Source organism: Tupaia chinensis, unplaced genomic scaffold, assembly GCF_000334495.1.
Source record: "Tupaia chinensis unplaced genomic scaffold, TupChi_1.0 Scaffold000067_1, whole genome shotgun sequence".
Lineage (NCBI taxonomy): Eukaryota > Metazoa > Chordata > Mammalia > Scandentia > Tupaiidae > Tupaia > Tupaia belangeri.
In genome coordinates, this window is record NW_006159526.1 from 1866894 (window position 1) to 1872439 (window position 5546).

The 5546-nt window shown below is 49.4% G+C and overlaps 1 protein-coding gene across 2 annotated transcripts in view; it reads right to left on the reverse strand.

Annotated features, from left to right (window-relative positions):
* Positions 1 to 211, reverse strand: part of SMG9 (SMG9 nonsense mediated mRNA decay factor) — a 25526-nt gene extending 25315 nt beyond the window's left edge. The window contains exon 1 of one of the 2 annotated variants that reach the window (XM_006142035.3): positions 187 to 211. The gene's annotated coding sequence lies outside the window, so the exon portion shown is untranslated. Of the gene's footprint in view, positions 1 to 22; positions 125 to 186 lie in introns of those variants that run through there. The other variant, XM_006142034.3, reaches the window with a different exon arrangement.
* Between the last annotated feature and the right edge of the window lie 5335 nt (positions 212 to 5546).

The window sequence follows — 5546 nt, forward strand, 5'->3', positions numbered from 1 at the left end:
GGTTCCGCCACAAGCCACTCGCCTGTAAATAGTGTCTGAGGGCTAGGCAAGTGTAGGCGAGAGAGAGAGAAAGTGGGCACCCGCCACTCCAAAACCGGCCTCGGCGTCCCGGAAGCAGCACCTGAGGAAACCGGCCGCCCCCCCCCCGCCACTCCAAAACCGGCCTCGGCGTCCCGGAAGCAGCACCTGAGGAAACCGGGCCAATGGAGAAGGAGGAGGTGGAGAAGATATCGCGGGACCAAGCTGAGATCAGGTCTCGCAGGCTGCTGGCCCTGCGCCTGCGCAGCGGGCTGGACGCGCGAGAACGGACAGTCAGCCCCGGGCTGAGCATGCGCGGTTGCTGGCGTTTGGCTTCAGCGCGCATGCGGACTGCGGAGGGGGTTAGGGGAGGCGAGAAGGCGCCGCAGCTGTGACTGAATGCGCTTGCGCATCTTTAGGTGGTTTGTGAAGGGAGGGAAAAGGTGACAGAGCAGAGAAGGGGAAGAGAGGGCGGTTTTAGAGACGTGGAGTTTGGGTCCAGCCCCATCAGAGATGTTGGCAGGATGCGGTGGGGTGGGTCAGCCGGAGGGAATTCAGTGTCCTGGGTTGAGTGAGTGCTGAGAGCACGGGAGTGAATCAGGCCCAGCGTGTCCCCTGGAAGAAATCCGAGTCTGTAGAGGGCGATGGCTAGAGGGTCAAGTCGCTTAGATAAGGGCGCAGGTCTGGCTTGAACTCGGGGTCCCCCTGGGGGTGGGACATGAGACAGCAGGGGTGGGCGGGTCAGCTCGCGAGGCTCCCGGCGTCAGGCTTATCCTGAAGGAGGGGGAGACGCGGGCCACTCCGGAGCAGATCTACTTTATAAATCCGTCGGAGGCCGCGGTGGAGAAGGGATCCTGCCAGAGGTCGAAAATTCAAGCGCCAGAAGGAAATCCTGGGCGGAGGGCGCGGCTTATCCAGGGCGCCTGCGCGGTCAAAAGGGGCGCGTTTTTCGCAAAGGCCAGTGTTTACCTAGTGGGAAGGTTTATAGGAGAATGAGAAATGTCCCACTTATCATTCAATTTTTTTCTTTAAGTGTTTTTTTTTTTCTTTTTGAGTGGTTTTTGCTATAGGGCACGTGCGCTAGCCAGAAAGACAGAGACAGAAAGGGAGAAATCACCCCCCCAGGGGAGATGGCCACGAAGCAATCCCTTCTCCATTTCTCCTCTCAGGAGACTGGGCACCCACGCAGACGCACCCGGCATGAGTTTAAGCCACCGGGTCCAGGACTTGAACCGCGATGGACTGCAAGGGAGTCCAGTGGCATAGCCATTACACCAACTGCTGGTCCCTCTTTATGTGTTTTTTTTTTTTTTTTTAATAGTGTTTGAACATGTAGTTTATATACATACTGACAAAATTCAATCAGCTAAAGGGTACTCAATAAAAATAAGCCTTCCCCTCTGGTCCCCATTTTCCATTTGTAAAGCACTGCTTCCCAGTTTTCTTCTGAAGCTGCTGTTGGAGCATGTGTTGAGTTCATGCAAATATAGCAGGTGACTGGCCAAGTTTCTTAACCCTCTTGGTCTTTGTGTTCCTGTTTGTGAAATGGGAATGATGACCTCTTACAATGCTGTCGGTTAGGTGGAGGATCAATCCTAGGTGGATAAACAGTGCCTCATGCAGAGTAGCACTGTGTTGACATTGTTTTGTGATCTGTGATGATGATAGTGGTTAATTCTGAGCTACCCACGACCATCCAGGTCTCCCTGCTGCCATTTTTCCCAGTGCTAGTGCCAGGTGCAGCCATTTCTTCAGGCTTCCATAGCCAGGGTGAAAGCACCAGTTAAACCCACCCACTTGAATCCTGTTGTTTATGGATTCTCAAGAGAGATTCTGGATGTTTAATGAAGATACACATGACAGGCCATTTATTTATGTCTGTTTATGTCCCTTTCTACATCTTCATCTCAGGCCATCTCTGTTTTTCTTATCTGAATTTCTTTTTTTAAAAAAAGAGAGACTTTTGGGACCAGCAGTTAGCGTAATGGCTATGTCACTGGACTCTCATGTAGTTGACCACGGTTTGAGTCCCGGACCCAGTGGCTTAAACTCACGCCAGGCGTGTGTGCCCAAGATCCCGAGAGGAGAATGGAGAAGAAGGGATTGCGGTGTGGCCATCCCCCCTGGGGGGTGATTTCTCGCTTTCTGTCTCTGTCTTTCTGGTGGGCGCATGCCCCCTATAGCAAAAACCTCCAAAAAAAAAAAAAAAGGGAGAGAGGCTTTTGTAATAGGGCATGTGCACTGTTCAGAGAGTCAGAGAAAGACAAAGTAAGAAATAACCCCCCAGTGGGGATGGCCACCCCGCAATCCCTCTCCTCTATTCTCTCCAGATTTGGGGCACACATGCACATGCGCCCTGTGTGACTCAAATCACGGTTCACTGTATTGGAGTCCAGCAATGTAATCATTGTGCCATCTGCTGGTCCCATCTAAATTTCTTTTTTTAGAGGTTTTTGCTATAGGGCACATGCGCTCGCCAGACAGACAGAGAGAAAGAAAGCGAGAAATCACCCCCCAGGGGGGATAGCCACGCCACAATCCCTTCTCCTCCATTCTCCTCTCAAGATCTTGGGCACGCATGCACACGCGCCTGGCGTGAGTTTTAAGCCACCGGGTCTGGGACACGAACTGCAGTTGACTGTGGGAGTCCAGTGACGTACCTATTACACTAACTGCTGGTCCCCCATCTGAATTTCTTAACCCCAGATCACTCTCCGTTGCCATTTCATGTCTAGACAACCCTCGGAGATAGAAATAACTGGAAAAAAGGGGCCTGGCATTGGCCTTAAAGCCACAGTGTACCAGGTTCTGTGCTCACTGCTTTGTGTCGATATCACTCCCTGCTTCTCCTTTAACTGACGCAGAAAATGAGTCTGAAACAGAAAGGGTCCTTACTGAAGGCCTCACAGCTAGGAAGCAGCGGAGTCTGGAGTCAAACCGAATCCTGTCTCACTCCAAGCCAAACGCACATTTTTTTCCTGGCACCAGGCAACCCGCCTGGTGGTGAGTGCAGTCAGGCACCCAGTATGCTCTTACATTACCGCTATGCCATTGTGTCGTGTACCAGACTTTACTTAGTAATGTCCCTGTTCGTGGATGTTTATACTGTGCTGAACTTTTGCTCTTACAAACATTTTTTGCAGTTAATAGCCTTGTACATCTGATTGCAGGTATGTGATAATATCAGTAAAATAACTTGTTTGGAGTATTTCTGAGTCAAAGAATTTGTGAGTTGGAGATTTTGAGAGCCATTCCCAAATGATCTGTTCATTATTCATTTCATTTCATTCATGCATGTATTGAATGAATTATGGAACTCTAGCTGTCTGCCAGGCATGACTGTAGATTGGGGATCCTGTAATGAATAATAGGACAGAGCACCTGTCCTCTAGGAGCAGATGTTCTATTAAGGCAGATGACACCAGGTGAAAGATGCTTGGAAGAAAAGAAAATTGAGTGTGTGTGGCAGGGGGATTGGGGAGATGTTGGTTAAAGGATACAAAATTTCTGTTAGGAGGAATAAGTTCAAAAGATCCATTGTAGGGACCAGCAGTTAGTGTAATGGCTATCTTGCTGGACTCCCACGTAGTCGACCATGGTTCGAGTCCCAGAGCCGGTGGCTTAAAACTCACGCTGGGCGCGTGTGCGTGCGTGCCCAAGATCCTGAGAGGAGAATGGAGGAGAAGGGATTGCAGCGTGGCCATCCCCCCTGGGGGGTGATTTCTCGCTTTCTTTCTCTCTGTCTCTCTCTGTCTGTCTGGCGAGCACACACACCCTATAGCCATAACCTCTCCAAAAAAAAGAAAGAAAAGATCCATTGTAAAGGGGCCAGCAGGTGTCATGGTGATCAAGGCACTGGACCCCCACACCACTGACCACAGTTTGAGTCCTGGACCTGGCAATTTGCTTTTTCCCTCTGTTTCTTTAGTCAAGTTTAAAAAAATAAAAAGATAAATGGAATTAGTAAACAATTTTTTTCTTTCTTTTTTTGGAGAGGTTTTTGCTGTAGGGTGCGTGCGTTAGCCAGACAGACAGAAACAGAGAGACAGAAAGCGAGAAATCACCCCCCAGGGGGGGATGGCCACGCCGCAATCCCTTCTCCATTCTCCTCTCGGGATCTTGGGCACTCACACACACGTGCCCGGCGTGAGTTTAAGCCACCGGGTCCGGGACTCCAACCACGGTCGACTACATGGGAGTCCAGCGACATAGCCATTACACTAACTGCTGGTCCCAGTAAATAAATATTTTTTAGAAAAAGATCCATTGCATGACATGGTAACTATTGTTAATAATGTTTTGTATACCTGAACATTAGAATAGAAATTAAGTGTTCATACCACAGAAAAATGACAGATTTGTGAGGCAATGTCTATGTTAACTAACTTGGTGTAGCTATTCCACAGGGGATACAGATTTCAAAACATGCCTGGGTGAGAGACGGTGGTGGTTCAGGAAGAGGGTGGTGCTGATAGACAAGTGAGAAGAACTGAAAACTGGGATCTGTTTGGAAGGTAGAGCCGAGGGATTAAGTAAATGTGGGGCGTGAGAGGAAGCATGAGTCAGGGATGATTTAAAAGTATCCTAGAGATCTATTGTCCAACATGGTGACTGTAGTTAATAACAATGTAGACTTGAAACTTGGGAAAAGAGTAGATTTTAAGTGCTCTCAGCACAGTAAAGTAAGTGTGAGGTAACGCATATGTTAACTAACTTAATTTAGCCATGCCGCAGTGTATACAGATATGAAAGCGTCGTGGTGTACACTATAAAGAAAAAGTTCTGAAGATCTCAGGCCTGACTGACTGGATGAAGAGGGGTGCTTGATGGGAAGTGGACAAGCTTTGAATGTTTTAACTTTGATGCAAATTGGACAGCAAGTAAGCAGAGTTGGGAGGAGAAGCTGGGGTTTGGAGGTACAGAAGTTTTCCTGACTTCATGACAGAATTTGAAAAATAAACACAAAGGTATCAGGGCCTAAAGAAGTCCCACACACCTGCTGGCCGGTATTACCTTTTTCTTGTCTTCTGTTTGCCCTCTCACACGTGAGCACGCTTTTCCTGGAGTTTTGTTTGTTCTAAGCCAATCACAGATGTGATGTCATTTTGAAAGAATGTTTATATTTTCCGTGAAAGACTGAAAGAGACAGGCAGCAGGTTCCCCCAACAGGGTTTTCATACCACGGTCTATCTCCAGCATTCGTCAGCTCTGGATCGTGGCCACGCGCTCGCTTAGCACGTTCAGGGAAGTCTCCAGGTGCAAACCCAGGACCTGCGCGTGCAGGTCGGCCTCACAGAGTTGTATTACCGCTGCACCACCCTCCGACCCCACAGGTGTCCTGTCATCCTCTCAGGTAGTATGCATGACACAGGTTTTAGAGCTGCTTCTGTATAGGGGACCTGTAAAGCCCGGGGAGTTGCTGAGATCGTCCAGGCTGAGCCGGTGAGGAGAGCAGGAAGTAGGCCCTGGGCCTCCCAGGCACAGGAGCCAGGGCAGGGAGCAGCATCCTGGAGAAGGGCCCAGAGGAG